Source organism: Odocoileus virginianus, chromosome 8 (genome assembly GCF_023699985.2).
Source record: "Odocoileus virginianus isolate 20LAN1187 ecotype Illinois chromosome 8, Ovbor_1.2, whole genome shotgun sequence".
Taxonomy (NCBI): domain Eukaryota; kingdom Metazoa; phylum Chordata; class Mammalia; order Artiodactyla; family Cervidae; genus Odocoileus; species Odocoileus virginianus.
Window position 1 is genome coordinate 46,215,812 of NC_069681.1, and position 22,802 is coordinate 46,238,613.

Here is a 22,802-nt window from a genome sequence, read left to right on the forward strand (position 1 = left end):
TCTCCGGTCAGGTACAAGTGCAGATAATTAAGCTACTTCCTCCTTCCTTCAAATCCACCCTTTTAAACAGTACTTTGTGATGCTGAACTGGAAGCCTACAGGCTGAAGTATCCTTTGCCTGTTGGCTGTCTGTCTGGGGCCGACGTTCCAGCAATACAAGGCTGGAAAGGGAGAAGGAGGGTTTAAGTGAGGCGCCCTTGTTTGGTTCTGAGTCTCAGTTGCTGTTGCCATAGCAATGAACTTTCACCTTGAAGTGGCCTTTGGATCCTGGCTCCAGCTTCTTGCTGCCCTGCTAGAACCGTTCTCCTCACATCTCTTCAGAGGTTCCAGCAGCAGCCAGCATCCTCATATCAGCGGTCTCTATCCCACAGGCTCCGTCAAAGGGCCCGCCTCCAGGGTTCTAGAGCTGGCGATGACAGCATGTTTCCTCTGTGTCCTCGGGTAACCTGCCGCTGCTTCGGGGCTCCTTTTTTTCCTTTTAGTTCTCTGATATGTTTAACCAGTTACTAATACTGTATTAAATTGTCTGTTTAGTAATTAGGGTGACTTCTGGTTTTCTAACTTTACCCTCCTTACCTTTGGTTAGATGAGTGGGATAGTGCTACTGTTGGGTGGAGATCCTGCTGACTTCCTCAAGCTGGGCGGTGCAGGGAAGGGACACAAAGTTGCACCTGGCCACCCATCATGGTTCGCCTTTCCTCAATCACAACTGAGTTTATTACTTGCCTAAAGAAAGTAAGTGTGTGTTTTAATGAGTGTTATGATACCTTAAATATCAAATCTGCTACACATTTTCTGACATAGTCCAGAATAACTGAAAAATATATTTCACAACTAGCATTCTTTTCCTTTTTATGGTATCTTTTTCATGATGGATAAATTACGAATTTATGCTTTAGTATAAATTTACTGAAATGTGATCATCTACATTATTTACAGAATTTAAGTGTTTCAGATGTATAGCTGTTTGCTAATAATTTCATGTCTTAAAAATATTTCAATGTTATAGCCACACTTTCCGGGAAACAAACTCACTCAGAAGGACAATGCAGATAGTGGAGAGCAGTTTATTACACCGGCGGGCCCAAGGCAGAGTCTCCTCTTAGCCAAGGACCCTGACCAGCATTTGTGAAAATCTTTTATACCCCATGTGTACGTGTCCAAACCCACCACTCCAAATCCCTTGAGGCTTACAAAAGAAGGGTAAATACAATCACAATAACCCCATGATTCACGTGTTATGTGTTCAAACAGGTAATAATCAATAAGCCCATGGTTACATTCCAACCAGTTAATAACCTCTAAGCCTGTGGTTACATTCCGATAGATACTGTCCGGAGGCAGGGGTGATTAGTGTCTGTTTTCTCTTAGGTGATGAGTAACCCGGATACGATCTCCAAGGTTCCCCTGTCTGAAGGGGGTCTTTTCCTTCCGTTGTTGTTCCCACAGGCACTAAGCAGAGAGTTCAGTGTCCACTGGAGAGGTTGCCGAGCACGATCAGCATGGACAGGCCTGAGATGGAGTCAAGGCCCTATGAATTCCTTCTTCACCAACATAAACTGCAGGTGTCAAATATTTAAAAAGAAAAACTTGGTAAAGATTTTTTTTCCAGTAATAAAATTTACATACAAAAGTTGCATTTATTGGCAGGAAGTTACTTTCCCAAATCTTTTGCATTTCACTAAGTAAATGGTTTGCTATTATAGAAAGTAGTTTATCTGTTAAAATGCCACTTACTGATATTGACTATTTCTAAAATAATCATACAAGTGATTTTGGATAGCAGCACTTCCAAGTGCAGTTATTAATACTGAACATTTATTCATTTGGAAAGGCATTTTATTTTATATCACTCTGTAGAATGCAAGCATGGCCTTTCAGCTATGAATAACCCTGGTGTAAATTACAAGCAATAAAGTTTAATTATGTCATATTTATGCAAAATAATATAATTGAACATACATATAAGATATTCACATTATGAGAAAATCAAAGCCATTTAGGACAATCTGAATTTTTTTTTTTATTCCATGAGATGTTAGGAATAAGAATGGAAATTTAAATTGTTTCTTTAGCATGCAAGGCAGACATATAAATAATTGTAATGAGCTTGCATTAAAAGCAATTTTCAATTATTTAATTTATAAGAAAATAAATACTATATACATATGTATACACACACATAGACACAAATGAAATTCACTTTTTCTGTTCAAATTGCATCTCCTGTCACATATTTGATTATAAATCTCAAGAAATCCCAGTCCCCCAGCACTATTGTAAATAAGGACAATTATAGCTTAACTGCTTGGGCTTCCCTGGTGGTTCAGCAGTAAAGAATCTGTCTGCAATGCAGGAGACACAGGAGACTAGAGTTTGATTCCTGGGTTGGGAAGATCCCCTGGAGGAGGGCATGGCAACTCACTCCAATATTCTTGCTTGGAGAATTCCAGACAGAGAAGCCTGGTGAGCTATAACCTTCAGGGTGGCAAACAGTTGGACACAACTGAAGTAACTGAGCTCATATGAAGAGCTTAATTGCTTACTGGCTGAGAAATTACACACATACACACACACACACATGTACATGCACACATGTATACACAACCATGCACCTGGGAATCTGTACCCTGTCACACATAGGGTGCATCAACCAGAATAGAGCACACATTCTCCACACAGTTAGACCACAAATCCTATTTATTCTTTGACCTGTATGTTCACCCTGTCTTTGCTGATTTTCCCAGACTTTGGCTAAATTCTGTAGTCCTCCTGCCAGTAAAGACAGCCAGCCAATTGAGGTATTATGGTTTGAGTATATTCCTTTAGAACTTAGAATCCCATCTCTATAAAACTGGAACCCAAGTTTATTCTTGTGATATAAAATCAGGTAATAATCACTTCCCTCCCCCCCCCATCCTCAATAAAATTATGTGCTGATTTGTACATTAGTGAGAGTTCCCTCAGGTGATTAATTAAAGCAATTTAAGTTGTAGTTGCTTTAGAGAGAAGGAGACATGGCAAGAAAAATACTAATTACATGTTCAGAGTGCCCACATAATTGTTTGCCTTCTCTTCATTAGCATCAATTTGGGGAAAATGAGGACAAATATATTCTATTTCCACCATCCCCTTCCCTGAGTCTATTTCCACTGTTTGAATCTATCTTTTCTTTTTTGCTAATTTTGAAGAACAAAATAAAATTATTAATTCAAAATTATTTATTCAGTTTTACCCACTGGGTTTGTCAAGTGGTATTTGGAAAACTATCTTGGCATTTTGATGAATTCTCCTTAAAAGTGAACTGCATAAAGGTTTTTATGCCAGGGGTAGGAAAAAAAGAATTTGGCTTTTTCTGCTTTTTTAAATGTACTTCTTAAGTACAAGATTCCAGCAAAGCCTCAATCATGCCAGAACAGTATTATCACTCTTTCTCACGACTCAAGTCATCACCCCCACCCCTATGCCATAGTATCTTAGGAAGTCTATGTTCAGTCTTCAAATCACAATTGGGAAGCCATTGTTATATCTCAGATTCATTTCTCAGTTCCTGGTATCTGCACCTTTAGATTCACACTCTTATAATACCTTTCCTCCAATTGATGATTTTTTTTTTTTTTTCTTTGAATGTCTGTCAGCTCCCATTTTATCACTCGCAATCACATACCACCTCACTTCCCAATCTCAGACCTGGTTCAGTATTGCTGGAGAAATATAATTAAAGCCCAAATCTTCTTCAGCCAAGAAAACCTCACTACCAGCTTAGAAGAGAAAGAAAGCAGTTTTATTATTAAATAAGTATTAGACCAGAATGTGGGGTACATCCCAAGCAATTCACTAAGATTGCAGAGACTTAAAGAGATCTCACTTCTTGATATGCCCCAGCAGATACCACCCATTATACATGTTCTCAAGATAAATAATAGCCTGTCCTCAAGTAAGAGGACTTGACATCACCTCTGGGCACACACAGTTCATCTTAGCTTTACCTGGTAATGGGGGTGATATCTCTGTTAACTAAGTGGCTTTATCTGGAGAAAGAAAAACCGCTCTTAGCTTTACAAGAGGTAAGTTTGCCATTTGGAGTAAGTTGCCTGCTGAAAGCTAGTTTTCTGCCTTCCCACAGAAAATGGGAGATTGGGGTGCTTTTCTGAGTTTTTTTTTTTTTTCAATTTGTGATTCTTTTTTTAAATTTATTTTTTAATTGGAAGAGAATTGCTTTAAAATATTGTGTTTGTTTCTGCTGCCCAACAATATAAATCAGCTGTAACTATAGTTATATCATCTTTGGAACCTCCTTTCTCTTCCCCCAATCCACCCCTCTAGGTCATCAGAAAGCTCCAGGCTGGGCTCCCTATGTTTTATAGCAACTTCTCACCAGCTACCTGTTTTACACAGGGTAGTGTATGTATGTTGATGCTACTTTCTCTGTTTGTCCCACTCTTTTCCATCCCTTACTGTGTCCACGGGTCAGTTCTCTATATCTGCATCTCCATTCCTTCCCTGTAAGTAAAGTTTTAATGATTGAGTTTGAGAGAACTATTTCCCAGATCCTTTAGAAAGACATTCCTAGGTCTTAAAACTGATTAGAGCTTTATGTAATTTAAAAAACATTTACCTACATTTCACAGAGAAAGAATTTACATTTGCAAATGTTCTTAAGTAAATGCTCTTAAGAAAAGAAAGTCAGGGTGACTGGAGGTGGGGATCCCCTTTATTTCCTGGTGGGAGAATATTTTCTTTTTTTTCTATTTGTATTTACTCTTATGGTTTCAGTATCATGGCCATAGCTGGCTTATTCATGAACAAAGTTTGAATGATAGAATCCACACATATTTCTTGATATGTGAGTATTCAGGATAAGGAAAATATTTTCAATAATTAACTAACAACTGTCTAAAGATAGGAAAGTGGTCAAAGGGATAGAAATACTATATGAATCTATATAGCATCATATAGAATATCATTTAAAGTTCCATTATGAACATCTGACTTACAGGATGTAAATGAAGGGCAGCATCAGTTTAGAGAATTTCCCTAAAGAACATTTAATAATGTCTTCCTCTTACAAAAGAAAAGTGAAAACCTTATTATCTTACTCTAACTATCAGACTGGCAGGGGATTTTATTTTAAAGTGAATTGGTCTAGGTAACTTTATGTTGGTTAGAATGATCTTCTTAGGTACTTCTAAATTCTAAATCTCTAAGAAAGAGAGGTTTATGGGTCCAAGAACAACTTTAGACTCCACATTTCTCTGACTGGACCTTACGGCTAATTAGACCAGTGAAAAAGAAGCCCCTAACTTATATGAAACAGTTTTAGGACTACTCAGGAGCAGGCTTGAAGTTCAAAGAAATAAATGCTGGGGATGGTAAGGAAAGGGGAAGAATATCAGAGTATGTCTGGAGCTTGCCAACTTTATAAAAAGTGAATAAATGCAGGTCCAAAACAGCCAAGAGGAGAACTTAAGAGTCCTTCTGCTCTCCCTAAGTTTCCATTCTCTCACATATGGGACATTTTCCCTGCATCTTTTGTATTCCAAGAATATTTCCATCTTAACTCTATACACACTATGTTCCCAGTAAGCAATGCTCCCTTCATTTCACTTAGGTCTTTGATCAAATATTAGCTCCTCACCAAGGTCACCCCTGCTCAGTATCCCTCTTCCTACATCGCTGACTCAACGGACATGAGTTTGAGTAAGCTCCGGGAGTTGGTGATGGACAGGGAGGCCTGGTGTGCTGCAGCCCATGGGGTCACAAAGAGTCGGACACAACTGAGCGACTGAACTGAACTGAACTGAAGGCCACCCCTGCTCAGTATCCCCCTTCCTGAAATACACTTGATGGTTTGCCCTACATTGTCCTCAACAGTACTTAATATGACCTGATATTGTTCCACTTTTAAATCTATTTTGTTTTCCCAATTAATACAAAAGTAACTACCCACTCCAGTATTCTTGTCTGGAGAATTCCACAGACAGAGGCATCTGGTGGGCTACAGTCCATGGTGTCACAAAGAGTCGGACACGACTGAGGGACTGACACATATACAGACATCTTTATAGCAGAAACTTTGTAAACCTTCATCACAGTGTATCTGGAAAATACTGCCCAGAACAGAGCCTGGGGAATAAAAAGTGCTCAGAAACAACTTGAAAAGCTAGACATTCAATATAAATTCTGAAAATTGGAAAAGAGGCTAAAATTAGGAAATTCAGTATTTTAAGTGTGCCCATATGTAAACTCTGAGTCCTTCAAAATATCTTTCAATGCCTGTTATTTTAGCATGTTTATTTTATTGAATTATGTAGGTGACAGAAAAACATGGAAATCAGCTCTGATAAACTATTCTACAACATTCACTCTGCTCCTTGTTGCATTCTGAAGACAGGATTGAAAAGAGTCTGGCATCATTGGTTCCACCTTCTCTAAGAAATTTTCAACATTAATACTCCAGCATATATGGTCAGCATATATGAATGATCATGTAACGGGAGTCATCAGTTAATTATCCTGAATCATCTCTATTAGTTTTTAACTTATAAAAGTTATTAGTTAATGGCCTGATATTCCTCAGTTTTTGTTGCAAATATTTAGAGTTATGTAACTTTTCCCTCAGCATTTAATATAGTGTCAGACAAATAATACATATTTAGTAGGTATTTGTCACCAGACAATGAATAAGTGAATGAAAAAAAATTGCAATGAAAAATGAAATTTAGATTTCACAAAAGGCCAAAACAAAGACTGACATGATGAGAAAGGCATTAGACAATAGATTGTGAAAATCTGAACAGACTTGATAGGTAGATTGAGTAACAAAAAAATGTGAATGATTTGTCTATGTTTTTCATTTTTATTTACATGAAAACATGTTATGATTTAATCCAACACATTTTACTCTAACTCACTTACAGTTTTTACTGAAAATGGAAAACTAGGGAGTTCTTAACATTCTCTGATTTACACATATCAAGTAAGCCTTTACTCCCCAAATTTTGATTAATAATAAGCTATATAGGAAGAATGGGCTTCCCAAACGGTACTAGTGGTCAAGAACCTGCCTGCCAATGCAGGAGACCTAAGAGACCTGGGTTTAATCCCTGGGTTGGCAAAATCCCCTGGAGGAGGGCATGGCAACCCACTCTAGTATTCTTGCCTGGAGAATCCCATAGACAGATGAGTCTGGCAGGCTACAGTCCATAGAGTGACACAGAGTCAGACAGGACTGAAATGACTTAGCATGCACATATGCATACAGAAAGAATAGGGTATATGCAAAAGGGTATAAAAGACAAAGTCTAGTAGAATCCTTTCATCTATAATTAGATGTTTAAATTTCTAATGATGTTCCTTAGTAAAGATTTCAGAAGAAAGAGAATTTATTGTTATAATCAATGTGTTAAAATCTATGTCTTGGTATAATTTAGCATGGTGAACTTTCTTTCTTGAAGCCACATTTTAGCTAATAACAACTTCAAAAAATTATTTTAGGAGCAATCTGATGGCCTGGCAGGGTGAATCATTATATGATGAGGACAATCTTTTGGGATAATTGATTAAAAACTGAATTAATTAAGAAAGCTGAAGGAGATATGTCTTTATTATGCAACATACTTCCTTTTTCATGTTTTCTGTCACTCCTTAGATATACTAATAGAGCTCTTTGATATTAAAATATGGAATTGTCCTTTGGGGACCAACAACAGAATGATGTTAATATGTTAAACTCACCTCAGTGAGGATGAATTCTAGCCTCAGCAATACGAAGATAAATGATACCAGGAGCTACAGCAAAAGCAGCAATATCTATGATAAATATTGTCATGTGCCACAAATTTGAATAGCTTGTAAAGCACAGTATATAGAAGGTATATAATTCAGGTCTAATATTCTTTACTCTCTGTTGGCTCTTTAAAAATACTTAAACCATTAAATTTCAGCATGAAATTTTGAAATTCAAATTTTTTTTGCAATCATTATGCATGCATGCTAATTACTTCTGTCCTATTCAACTCTCTGTGACCCCATGGACTGTAGCCCACCAGGCTCCTCTGTCCATGGGATTCTCCAGGCAAGAATACTGGAGTAGGTTGCTACTTCTTCTCCAGGGGATATTCCTGACCTAAGGATCAAACTTATGTCTCTTACATCTCCTGCAATGGCAGGTGCGTTCTTTACCACTAGTACCAATCCTTATAGCTTTCAGTAAGATCATCAGTTAATATAAGCTAAAGCATACTTAGTATGTATTCAACACTTACTATTTATTACTTATTGTGAGAAGCCCTTGATACCTATAAACTTCATTGTTCCAATAACAAGCCTGTAGCAATATTTATCATCCCTGTCTTTTACACTAAGAAACAAAGACTTGGAGAGTTAAAAGAACTTCCAGGTCATCTGTCTGCTCAATAGTTCACTTTGAGAGACTCAGCTCTAAAGCATTCTATTAATATATCAAGTAGTCTATGTATTCAAAATTTCAGTTTTGTCTTTATCATTTTGTTAGTTCCCTCAAACAATTAAAAATTAGCATATATGCAAACAGTAATAACATGAGGTCACATCACTGCATTGGACACTGGGGAAATAAAGATTAATTAGACTTAATTACTATCTTTAATGAATACTCAGGCACAGTTGTAAGCAGGTTGTTATGTTATACTGTAATAAATGATCATTGAATCATAAAGTGCTGCATAAGCAACAAATGAATGGCCCTCACCTTTCTAAGGCACAGCAGGCTTTGATGGGCAGCCTTTGTTATTTAGATGCTAAGTCCCTTCTGACTCTTTTGTGACCCCAGGATGGACTGTAGCCCACAAGGCTCCTCTGTGCCTGGGATTTCCCATGCAAGAATACTGGAGTGGGTTGTCACTTCCTTCTTCAGGAGATCTTCCCAACCCAGGGATCGAACCTGCGTCTCCTGTGAATTCTTTACCTCTGAGCCACCAGGGAAGCCCTTAATGGGCAGCCTAGGTGGGGAGAAACAGCACACCATGTTTACCTGGATGGGCATGTGGGGGTGGGCTCTTGGTGGTACCTTGCCAGATCCACTTTGGCCACCATATTCATCCCTAATAGCTGCAAGTATTGGCTGATAGCCAATCACAGCTGGACCTTTGTCCAGGACATTGGGCCTGTGCCTTCCTGAGTGTTCCAGAAGCTGAATTTATCTCTGGTACTTGAGGTGGACCTCCTCAGCCAATGGCTGAGTGACACATCGGATACACATTTCTTCCCTCTTGTTTACAGAGAGCTAAGTCTGTGGTAGGAATTGTGCTCCTTAAAACCCTCATGGTTCGTGCTAACCAGTTGCCAGCTAAGAACTCATTCTTGCTTAGTTTTTCTCTCCCAGATCTATCCCGTCTTATTCACTCCCCTTCTTCTAAGAGTATCCCTCTAAATCATTGAACAATAGTTTCTATCTCAGGCTCTGCCTCCAAACCCAAGATACATGCTTGTGTGTAGGTTCATTCAGTCATGTTGGACTCTGTGACCCTAAGGACTGTAGCCTGCCAAGCTCCTCTGTCCATGGGACCCAGGCAAGAATACAGAACAAGTTGCCATTTTCTCCTTCAGGGGATCTTCCCAACCCAGGGATTTAACCCACAGAATATACTGCATATTCTGCACTGCAGGCAATTCTTTATGGCTGAGCCATGGGAGAAGCTCCCAAAGCCATATTGTATCAAACCCACATGATACATAGGATTGGGTTTTAGGGTGTATTTAAGGTAGTAGAAGAAGGCAAAGAGGTGAGATAGCTGAATAAAAGAGGTAGACAAATAACAATTCCAAACTCATGTTTTCATAGGTTATGTGTGTGCACGTGTGTATTCATAAGGTTCTTAAAAGCAGGAATCTTATCTTCTTCAACTTTGTATCTCTTGCAGTTATATCCCTTGAGACTGATCCCACACAGGACACATGCCCCTTATCCGGAGCCATGTGCTTCATACAGTAGAGATTATAAGGCTTCTGAATAAATGAACAAAGACATAGGATGGAAAATGTAACAATAATCTTGTCAAAGATTATTTATCTACCCCAGTGTTTGACAAAATATTTTATGCAAACATTTTTATCAATTGTTCCTGATATGTTCAAACACATTCAAGCCTAGCTGTCATAACAAACAATTATGCTATTTGGACATGCCATTATTTGAATGAAACATAGCAAATATAATAGTGCAATTGTCACAAAATCCAACTCAAATTGATTTAAGCAAAAAAGGCAATTATCATATTATTTAAATGAAACGCCATCAATTGTAGTGTCAGCAGTTCTGTCTTAATCTGTGTCAAACAGTGTCACCAGAAAGTCTTTTCTATTTATCGTATACTTCTGTTATTATTGGTTTTCTCCCACATCTAATGAAAGCAGACTTACTGCCCTCAGACCTAATTCTTTCTATAAGTAAGCTAGCAAAACAGCAATACAAGAGGACTTCTATTTTAGTATATTATCATACATTTTCATGCTTTACTTTGTTTACAGGGTGAATAATATGTCTTCTCCTGAAATAACCACTGTGGCCAGGAGCTAGTTCTATACAGATTTACCAGGACTGTATCACCTGGTGTTTCACTAATAAAAACCCTGTGGATAAGAGGATTTAGTTCTTGGCTTGGCTACATGTGGATCACATGTCCTAAACCTGGTGCCAGGGACAGAGACCTGCATTGTTCTTCTGGACTCAGAGAGTGGACTGACAGGAGACTTTTCCAAAAAGGAATTAAGGATGTTAGGTAGTCCCATGCCATAGTATTAGGTTTAGAAATTGTATTTATGGTGAATAATACTGAATCAATGCATGGAAAATACACTTAGAAATGATGCTGAATTACAGAAAAGAGTTATTAGTTAAGAATAAAAATTACTCTCTAAAATTTCATAAATGCACATGAAGATTTTAAACTGTTTAATGGAACATTCCCTAACAGAACTCAAATAATTTGAGGGATATAAAATATCTCTCTTTGAACTTGTTGAGGTATAAAACATTACCCTTGGATAAGCCAATTTTGAATACATGGAAGAGATTATTGTATATAAAGCACCTACTGGGTAATATATTCTTTGATATCAACCATTTATTATTGATAAAACACATACATAAAAAGCATACACAATAAAATATAGTTGAATGAATTTTTATGACATGAATATTACTCTAACTGATATCAGTTCAAGAAATAAAACTTTGCCAAGCGCCCATGTAAAGCCTCTCTGTGCCCTGTCCTGTATATCAAGTCCTCCCCTTCCTACATAAGTAGTCACTACTCCGTCCTTTTAGTCATCATTGCTTATGTTTCTTTATAGTTTTACTCTCTAAATGTGTAAACCTAGATCCTAAAATTTTTAGCTGTTATTTTTAAAGTATATTTATGGCTTCACAGGTGGTACTAGTGGTAAAGAATCTGCCTACCAATGCAGGAGATGCAGGAGATGCCAGTTCAATCTCTGGGTCAGGAAGATCCCCTGAAGGAGGGCATGGCAACCCTCTCCAATATTCTTGCCTGGAAAATTCCATGGACAAAGGAGCCTGGCAGGCTACAGTCCATGGGGTTGCAAAGAGTTAGACATGACTGAAGTGACTTAGCATGCACAGACCCTAAAATTTTTAGTTGTTATTTTAAAGGTATATTTAATATACAGATTTTCTCTCCATTGTTTGATTTCTTTCTTGCACCTTATCTAATGATGTGCTTGTTCTCTTTGGCCTGTGGAGTTTCCCATGGTCTTGGTTTTGTTGATTACATACTCATATTTCATGTTCCTCTGTCCTTTCTAGTTCCTGAAAGTTGGCATATGGGACTAGAAGTTAGGTTGGATTCAAATTTTATTCATTTATCCAGATTTTGGGTGATGCTATGTTCTTTCATAAAGAATCTCAGATGGTTGCTATTCCTTCCTTTTGTGGCATTGGTAGCCATCGGTACTAATAGATAGATCCTTTAATAGCCATTCATACTAATAGATAGATAGATCCTTTCATTTGTTTGTTTGACAAGTGGTAATATTTTAATCCTGTCATATATTTTTATTTATATATGGAACAATTTTATAAATAATTACTTATTGTCTTTTGCTTATGCAGTGTTATGTCTCACAGAGATAAAGGTTGTATAAATATATCATTTGTTTGTATGTTTCATTCTCTGTATTTGAAGGTACTAAATTGTTGCTTATTATCTATAGAGGTTAATATTTTTAATATCCTTATAAAGTGATAGATTTGAACACATTTGATAGGCTTTAATTCATTGCAATTACTATTCTTAATTAGCTCAAATAATATTGTCTTTGATAGCAGAAAACTTTTCAGGCTGATTTTCTAGCTTTATGACAGTATGCCAATAAACTCTGAAAGCTTTCTGATATCTGATTTAACAGGAACCTTCAGGCTAATCTTACACAGGTTTTTTTTTTTTTTTTTTTTTGGTCTCAAAACAGGAATAGTCTTTTCTCTCTAAGCAATATTTCTTTATGTATAAGATGACATATTATGACCACAATCTGATCTCTAGGAATGTTCATTGCTACTATGTGGATCATCATTTCTAGGCATTTCAGTAGTTATAGCTAGGAAAATATATGATACAATGTGTTCACACAGGTGATTTCAATGGAAACACTGAACTATAGGCTTTTTACTGATATGCCTCTGTATAGCAACCATATCTCCTTTTTTCCACACCACAAGTCTTGGTTCTCAAAGATACAGGAAGTGAAGGATTAGAATATCCCATCAAATGTACATACCACGGCAAACTGAATACCAATATTTGTACTCTCATTTCTTATCAGTCAGGGTTCTCTAGAGGCATAGGATAAATAAGACAATATAGATAGATATATAGAGACAGAGATACAAATACTAGGATACATATTAGAATGGAAATATATATATATGTATGTATATATATATACATACATATATAGTCAACATGAAGCTTCCCTAGTACCTCAGTGGTAAATAATCTGCCTACCTGTGCAGGAGACCTGGCTTAGATCCTTGAGTTGGGAAGATCCTCTGGAGAAGGGAATTGCAACCCACTGCAGTACTCTTGCCTGGAGAATCCCATGGACAGAGGAGCCTGGCGGGCTACAGTCCATGGGGTCACAAGAGTTGGACATGACTTGGTGGCTAAACAACAAGTCAACATGACCTATTATTGTTGGTGTTAATCTTGATTAGTTGAATTACTTCATTACGATTTTTCTTTCTAAAAATACTCTTTTCTCCTCCCTTTCCAAACAGTACTGCCTGTGTGTGTTCAGTTGCTCAATTGCTCAGACTCTATGAGACCCCGTGGACTGTAGCCTACCAGGCACCTATGTCCATGGAATTTTCCAAGCAAAAATGCTGGAGTGGGTTGCCATGCCCCTCCTTCAAGGGATCTTTCTGACCCAGGGATCTAACCAGGGATCTCTTATGTCTCCTGCTTTAGCAGACAGGTTATTTACCACTAGCACCACCTGGGAAGTTCTACTTACTGTATACTTTGGCTTATAATCCAATACCACTGTATTTTGCAGCTTGAATTGCCTAGCTTTGGCCATCTGCATCTCTTTCACTGGTTTCTTTGATATATATCTCACAATTATATATAATTTTTCTTGTGTATCAAGAAAAGTGTGGCATTATTTGATTTAAGAGAATCATATACCCCAAATTTTATTTTCCTGCTAATCATCTGAGCTTCACTGTTGATTATTTGCTTATACTACATTTGACATAAATGTATCACTGCCTTTCAGGTGAATTGAATCTGCAGGTAGCCTGAATCTGCCTATCTGCCTCTCTCTCTCTCTCTCTCTCTCTCTCTCTCTATATATATATATATATATATATATATATATAGTAATTTATTTTCTTGCTTTCTGTCATTGAAATATACTTTAGACTTATACTGTTACACTATAGACTTATATTGTTATCCCCTGCCCCAACCCTAGAATCCTAGCTATTTTTCTGGAGGCGCTGGTCCCCTTTTACTGGAGAATGACATTAGAAACTGAATACTGTTGGGATGTCATGGCTTCCAGAATGTGCCTCTGACTAAGGAAATATGTGTTTATATGTTAACCTGTGTTATACACATATTCATATTCATTCAATTTAAATATATCCATCCATCCAATGAGAAACTTGGCTCTAGTAAGTAAGATTTGTTTATTTTTTATATATCCTGGTTATATAGCTCAGTTGGTAAAGAATCTGCCTACAATGCAGGAGACCTGGGTTCAATTCCAGGGTCAGGAAGATCCCCTGGAAAAGAAAATGGCAACCCACTCCAGGATTCTTGCCTGGAGAATCCCATGGACAGAGGAGTCTGGTGGGCTATAGTTCGTGGGGTCACAAGAGTTGAGTACAACTTAGTAATTAAACCAACACATGCAAATATACATTACACCCATACTTCTCTATATTTCAGATGTGTGGACATGTCATTTTTCCTTTATGGTTTGACCAATTTATTGCCATGGCTCAATTTACTCTTGTGGCTTCTGTGGCACTTTCTTTTTTTATATAATGGATATCTAATTAATAGTAGATTTCCATTTTTAAGTCAAATAGTAACTAATTTTTTATTGAAATATATGACCAAAACAATTTTTAAAAATATGCTTAATTTGAAGTAAATTTGAATGATCAAGTAATGATGTATATAAATCTACAAACATGATAAATATATATAATGTACATATGATCATGCTATATGTCTTACAAAGATAATTAATGATCTCTGGTTGCCATAACTTAGTGAAGATTAAAAACTTACAGTGAAACACCATTGTAATATTTCATTAACTATGCAAAGGTATCTTTAATATTGCCAACTTTCAAAGTCACCTCAATTTTTTCTGCATATTAAGAAAAGTTTGGCATTATATGATTTAACAGAATCATATACCCAAAATTATTTTTTCCTGCTACTCTTCTGAGCTTCACTGCTGATTATTTGCTTATACTGCATTTGACATAATGTTATATCATTGCCTTTCAGGTGAATTGAGTTTGCAGGTAACCTGAATCTGTCAAAATGATTTTGATAAAAAGTAGGTTTCAGAAAGTTATTTTTTTCCTTTCTAATTCTTTTTAGCAGATGCTTCTAAAATAATAAATATGCTCCCTGGAGATAATTAATCACAGTGTGATTTTTAAGACATAATTATTTGCGGATATATAACATTTTAAGAATGCTCCTTTGAGATGATGTTACTTTGATTCTTTCAAAATACATCCTGTCTCAGCACTCATCATTGTGAATGTACATATGGCTATTTGTGTGAGGACTATGAAGTCAAGTACGTATTTTATTGTTATAATGTATATAAATCTACAAGATCTATTATATAAAAAACATGCAGTAATTTAGATAGTTTAAAGGAATTAATTTGAGGAAATGGCAAGCAATACTGTTTTTGTTTTTAGTCTTAGATGTTCAACTATTTTTCTTACATCAAATATACCTAAATATATTTGCAGCTGTTTACTTTTAGCTTAAGATTTATAAAGAATATGTTATGATCAGACTAAGCTTTTCTTTATAGAATATTATCAGTTAATCGATGCAGGTAGAAAAGTTAATTAGCAAATTCACCATTTTTCAAAAACTGGTGAAATAATTGCTCTGGAAAAATAACATGAGTGAATGCAAAATATTTAGGTCAAATGTTAGTAAAAATTATTTTTCATAGCATGGTAAAATTCACCCACAGATCATTTGCTGGTTGTAGGGAAAAAGAAACTTTACCAGCAACCCAGTTTTCAGTAACTAAAACCACTAACAAAATTAAATGGATATACAAAGTTAACGCTTTGTATTATTATATCAGGCAATAGATATATGAGAGTTAATTAAAATATTCTCTGTAATTTAGATATTCAGTTCAGTTCAGTCGCTCAGTTTTGTCTTTTTGCGACCCTACGGACTGCAGCATACCAGACTTCTCTGTCCAACTCCGAGAGCTTACTCAAACTCAAGTCCATCAAGTCAGTAATGCCATCCAAATATCTCATTCTCTGTTGTCCCCTTGTCTTCCTGCCTTCAATTTTTCCCAGCATCGGGGTATTTTCAAATGAGTTAGTTCTTTCCATCAGGTGGCCAAAGTACTGGAGCTTCAGCTTTAGCATCGGTCCTTCTAATGAATATCCAGGACTGATTTCCTTTAGGATGGGCTGATTGGATCTCCTTGCAGTCCAAGGGATTCCCAAGAGTCTTCTCCAATAACACAGTTCAAAACCAACAATTCTTCAGCGCTCAGCTTTCTTTATAGTCCAACTCTCACATCCATCCACGACTACTGGAAAAAGAGTAGCCTTGACTAGATGGACCTTTGTTGATAAAGTAATGTCTCTGCTTTTTAATAGGCTGTCTAGGTTGGTCATAACTTTCCTTTCAAGGAGTAAGCATCTTTTAATTTCATGGCTGCAGTCACCATCTGCAGTGATTTTGGAGCCCAAAAAGATAAAGTTTGTCACTCTTTCCATTGTTTCCCCATCCATTTGCCATGAGGTGATGGGACCTGATGCCATGATCTTAGTTTTCTGAATGTTGAGTGTTAAGTCAACTTTTTCACTCCCCTCTTTCACTTTTATCAAGAGGCTCATTATCAAGAGGCTTCTTACTTTCTGCCATAAGGGTGGTGTCATTTGCATATCTGAGTTATTTATATTTCTCCCGGCAATCTTGAGTCCAGCTTGTGCTACCTCCAGCCAAGCATTTCTCATGATGTACTCTGCATATAAGTTAAACAAGCAGAGTGACAGTATACAGCCTTGACAAACTCCTTTCCCCATTTGGAACCAGTCTGTTGTTCCATGTCCAGTTCTAACTGTTGCTTCTTCACCTGCATATAGATTTCTCAGGAGGCAGGTCAGGTAGTCTGGCATTCCCCTCTCTTTCAGAATTGTCCACAATTTGTTGTGATCCACACAGTCAAAAGCTGTGGCATAGTCAATAAAGCAGAAGTAAATGTTTTTTTTTTCTGGAACTCTCTTGCTTTTTCGATAATCCAAAGGACATTGGAAATTTGACCTCTGGTTCCTCTGTCTTTTCTAAAACCAACTTGAACATCTCAAAGTTCATGATTCACATATTGCTAAAGCCTGGCTTGGAGAATTTTGAGCATTACTCTGCTAGCGTGTGAGATGAGTGCAATTGTGCAGTAGTTTGAGCATTCTTTGGCATTGCCTTTCTTTGAGATTGGAATGAAAACTGACATTTTCCAGTTCTGTGACTGCTGCTGAGTTTTTCCAAATTTGCTGACATGTTGAGTGCAGCCCTTTCACAGCATCATCTTTTAGGATTTGAAATAGCTCAACTGGAATTCCATCACCTCCACTAGCTTTGTTTGTAGTGATGCTTCCTAAGGCCCACTTGACTTCACATTCCAGGATGTCTGGCTGGCTCTAGGTGAGTAATCACAGCATCATGGTTATCTGGGTCATGAAGATAATTTTTGTATAGTTCTTCTGTGCTCTTGCCACCTCTTCTTTATATACTCATTTAAAATAAAATTTAGATATGCTTATTTGAAATAAATTTTAAAAAGAAAATGCAAATAAAAAGTAAACACTATATTTTATAATTGCTTGCTATGAAGAGTATTTTATTCACACTTTAATCAAATTTCTTTTCTGAATTTTACTCTGGTCCTTGATAAAGAACTAACATATAAAAGTAAAAAAAAAAATCTTCCATATAAACTTAATAGTCATTTTTTTCAAATTTTTAATTTAAATAACCTTTTTTTTTTTCAAATTTTTAAATGAAATAAAAATTTTTCTTTTAAGTAGATGTTTTCAGTCTAGTCAGATTTAGAATCATGGACCTGGCATTGAAAGAAAATTGACTACCATTGGTACAAAAAGGTCAAATTTAAGCTGTTGACCTTAGTGATAGACACACTGACAGCAAAATAAAGTGAATTTGTGAGTCAGTCTTCACACTTGGTTTGACATCTGGAAAAGCACTCTGTATGTCTTATCTGCTGGTTGTGACTAGTTAGAAACATTGTGCCATAAAGTGCTTAAAATAATGCTTCATACAGAATGAACTATAAGCATAATATATGCTAGCATTGCTTTATTATTACCCATATGATTATTCATTACTCTTGTAGGTAGTACTCCATAGAAAGTTAAATAAAAGACCCCCCAAAAATCATAGTACCAACGTATGATTTAGTCAAAAGGATTTTTTGCAAACTAGAAAAAGGAAAGAAACCATTAAGTAATGCAACAAATGTCTTGTTTCCGCAATCAAACAAGTGCTAGAGAAAATGACCAGAAATTATATGGTTACAAAAATAAACTTTTCTACTAGTCACAAATTACATATTTAGATTGCCCATTATTCCCTTGACATTCTGGAAATCTTGCTTGATTAATAGCACATTGGAAAATGTATTAAAATGCATACACATTTAAATCATACTAAAATATATTTTTAAAATGATGTTAATTTTTTTATTTCAAGTAGATGCAGAAGGTAGGAGGAGAAAGGGACGACAGAGGATGAGATGCTTAGATGGTATCACTGACCTAATGGACATGAGTTTGAGCAAGCTCCGGGAGCTGGTGATGAACAGGGAAGCCTGACGTTCTGTGGTCCATGTGGTCGCAAAGAGTCAGACATGACTAAGTTACTGAACTGAGCTGATGTGCAAAAAATAATTTCATCTTAGCTTTTGTTTTAATACCTGTAATTTTATTATGAATTTTCTAAATAAAAGATTATCTGAAACCCATATCACATCTTGTGTGTATAAGGTGTGTATCGTGACACATTTATTTTTCCAGTACTTAGTTCCTTAAGCAATCTTGCAGCTTCCAATTTCTCCTATTATTCTGTCTTGACAGATTAACTTCATATAAATAAATAAATAATTAAATATTAAAACATGTAGGCTTAAACATATTTCAATAATATATGTGTATAAATGATATAAATGTATATATACATAAGGAGAGAGAGAGAAGGTCTGGCTCTAAAGAACTGCTGTCTACACTTTAACCTCCTCCATCCTAAAAAGATCTGTTAAACTAAGTTAAACCCTTTTCCCTCCTAAATCTGTTTGTTGTATCTGTGCTTTCATATTCTTCCCTTTTGCCCCAGTTTATGTAATATTTCAGTTCAATTTCTGATTTACACTACAAAACCAATTTACATCATCACAGTCTACCAGGAAGTCTCATTCAGCTGATACCTGTATAGCAGCACTTCCTGAACAAGTAATTGAAAGTTTATCAGAATGCTGAGTGATAACTGTTGATTTCTCCTTTGATTAATAACATTTCCACAGGAGAAATTTCAGGTGTCACCATCCTTCACTTTGAGAATGTCATTAGAGACACCACTTCTGTTTTCACTATGCATCTTCCACTTTCACCTCCCAAGGTAGAGAAAGATACAATTTAATTGTTGTCTCTACCATTTTTAACATGATGTATCTTAGGAGTGCTTTTTTCTGCTTCCTTTAACACTGTATACAGTAAGTGTGCTAGGGCTACCCAGGTAGCTCAGTGTTAAAGAACATACCTGTAAATGCAGGAGACACGGGAAATGTGGGTTTGATCACTAGGTTGGGAAGCTCCCTTGGAATAGGAAATGGCAATCTACTCCAGTATTCTTGCCTGAAGAATGTCACGGACAGAGGAGCCTGGTGGGCTACAGACCATGGGGTTACTAAGAGTTGGACATGACTAACTGACTGAGTACCCATGCATAGTGGGTGCTCTAGCCCTGTAGCCCCTTCTGGAAATATAAGGGAGGAATAAAACATTCTCTTAATAATCCACCTATAGCTGGTCATGCTCTTTGATTCTGAAATAGAAAATAATAACCTAACTTCATCATCTAATTCTGTTCTAACTAGATTCTCATTGATGAGGCTTGTATGTTGATATTGCTTTGGATTTGTACGTGTCTTTCCTCAGCCAGAGCCCCAGCATGAGAAAAACTTGGCAGTTTTATGCTTTATGGATTTACAGTTTCCAAAATAATTTGTAATCATATTTTCCTCCTATAGCCTACACTTAACATGGAGTGGGAATTAAATAAATGTGTGGTGTTGCTATAAAAGAATTCTAGTTTTGTATCCAAAGGAATCCTATAACTCTGGATCTATTTGATCATTTAATGTTGTATTAAACAGCAATGAAATATAGGAGTTTTGGGGTCAGTTTTCTCTGGTTAATTTCTGGCTCTATGTCATACAAGTTTAATTTAATTGAAGAAAATTTTACTTTACTTACCTTGCATAAATTTGTTGTAAGGAGGTAATAAAATGAGAGACATTTACTTCCAAGTATTATATCAAGTGCAGAATAGCGGGTTTATAGTTTAAGGAATTTTTACGTGCCAAATTCTTTGCTTAATGACTTTCTTAGGTCATTTCTTTAAATTCTCTCTCAACTATTTGATAAAGGTTCTATTATTATTGTCACTTTACAGGTGATAAATGTGACACAAAGAAAGATTAGGTGATTTTCTTAAATCCTACATTAATTAAATCACTTCAAGATCCCTGCAATCACTACACTATTACCTTTGTGCTTAGGTTCAGATTCTGTGTTACATCTTGATGATACAAAGATGAGTAAGATAAAATTGCAGATATTATAGTGGAGAAAAATAAAATATAGAAGTGAGTCATATTTCACAACATTTTTGCATCCATTCTTGGTACTGAAATTTTATATTGTCAGAAAACATACTCCGCCCCAAAGGTGCATTATACTCCAAGTTTATCCATGTGAAATTCTAGGTAATTATATCATATTTCAATTTCAAGTTAAACTCTTATCATGAAGTGTGGTATTTATTTTGACATCATAAATAGATGAGTGTCTTTATCACAAGGAAGTAAGATTTTACTTAGTTTGAATTATATCCACATAAACATAGTGAAATGGGTCACAACTTGAGAAGATGAGAAAAAGGAATTACTGAGAGAATTTTAAAATGCAGACTCACACAGCTTCGAAAGACTATAAAATTGCCCATATTCCTTAACTTTTATGCTATTTATTACTCTCAGAATTTTTTTTAAAAAGTATTATTAAAGTATATAACAATTAATCAGTTAGCAATTAATCAGTTCCGTTCAGTTCAGTCGCTCAGTCGTGTCCGACTCTGCGACCCCATGAAGTGCAGCATGCTAGGCCTCCCTGTCCATCATCAACTCCCAGAGTCCACCCAAACCCATGTCCATCGAGTCGGTAATGCCATCCAACCATCTCACCCTCTGTTGTCCCCTTCTCCTCCTGCCCTCAATCTTTCCCAGCATCTGGGTCTTTTCAAATGAGCCAGCTCTTCGCATCAGATGGCCAAAGTATTGGAGTTTCAGCTTCAACATCAGTCCTTCCAATGAATACCCAGGACTGATCTCCTTTAGGATGAACTGGTTGGATCTCCCTGCAGTCCAAGGGACCCTCAAGAGTCTTCTCTAACACCACAGTTCAAAAGCATCAATTCTTCAGTGCTCAGCTTTCTTTATAGTCCAACTCTCACATCCATACATGACCACTGGTAAAACAATAGCCTAGACTAGACAGACCTTTGTTGGCAAAGTAATGTCTCTGCTTTTTAATATGCTGTCTAGCTTGGTCATAACTTCCCTTCTAAGGAGTAAGCGTCTTTTAATTTCATGGTTGCAATCACCATCTGCAGTGATTTTGGAGCCCAGAAAAATAAAGTCAGCCACTGTTTCCCCATCTATTTGCCATGAAGTGATGGGACCTGATGCCATGATCTTAGTTTTCTGAATGTTGAGCTTTAAGTCAACTTTTTCACTCTCTTCTTTCACTTTCATCAAGAGGCTTTTGATGAAAAGTTCGTCTTCACTTTCTACCATAAGGGTGGTGTCATCTGCATATCTGAGTTATTGATATTTCTCCTGGCAAACTTTATTCCAACTTGTGCTTCTTCCAGCCGAACGTTTCTCATGATGTACTCTGCATATAAGTTAAATAAGCAGGGTGACAATATACAACCTTGAAGTACTCCTTTTCCTATTTGGAACCAGTCTGTTGTTCCATGTCCAGTCCTAACTGTTGCTTCCTGACCTGCATACAGGTTTCTCAAGAGGCAGGTCAGGTGGTCTGGTTAAATTAATCAAATTTATAATGTATATTCTATAATTATATAATAATATATAATTAATAAAATGCTTACTGATCTTAGGTGTGAAGGTTGGTAATAGATGGAAGGTAAAAGAAGTTCTGCTAAAAATTCAAGTTTTATTGACCAGTATAAGACCTGTTATCTTAATATAAGACCAGATAAGTTAATGTAATGTTAATAAGGAGGGCTTCCCTGGTAGCTTTGATGTTTAAGAATTTGCCTTCAATGCCGGAAAACTGGGATCAATACCTGGGTTGGGAATATCCCCTGGAGAAGGGAATGGCAACCCACTCCAGTATTTTTGCCTGGAAATCCCATGGACAGAGGAACCTGGCAGGCTACAGTTCATGGAGTTGCAAGAGTCGGACACAACTGAGCAGCTATATTACTACTGCTACTACTATATGTTAAGAAGCACACACATCAATTTTACAAGCCCAAGTGTTGAAATAAAAGCTGGTACTCATAATTATATTTTGAAAACAGATCCAAAGGCTGGAAATGGTAAAATCATGGTGTTGATTTAACCTACAGTCTAGTATACTAGTATGTGGAAATTGGGCAAATTTATTGTCATTGGCAATAAGGAAAAGAATTAAATACATTTAGCTATAGACTGGTAAATCAAATATTATGTTGGGCTATGCCAAA

At 36.5% G+C, this 22,802-nt stretch overlaps 1 long non-coding RNA gene across 1 annotated transcript; it reads left to right on the top strand.

Moving 5' to 3' along the window:
• The first annotated feature begins 545 nt into the window (after positions 1-545).
• On the top strand, positions 546-1,636 carry LOC110147070 (uncharacterized). Its single transcript, XR_002316737.2, has 2 exons — positions 546-735; positions 1,450-1,636. It is a non-coding gene; the product is annotated as an uncharacterized lncRNA (long non-coding RNA).
• The last annotated feature ends 21,166 nt before the right edge of the window (positions 1,637-22,802 follow it).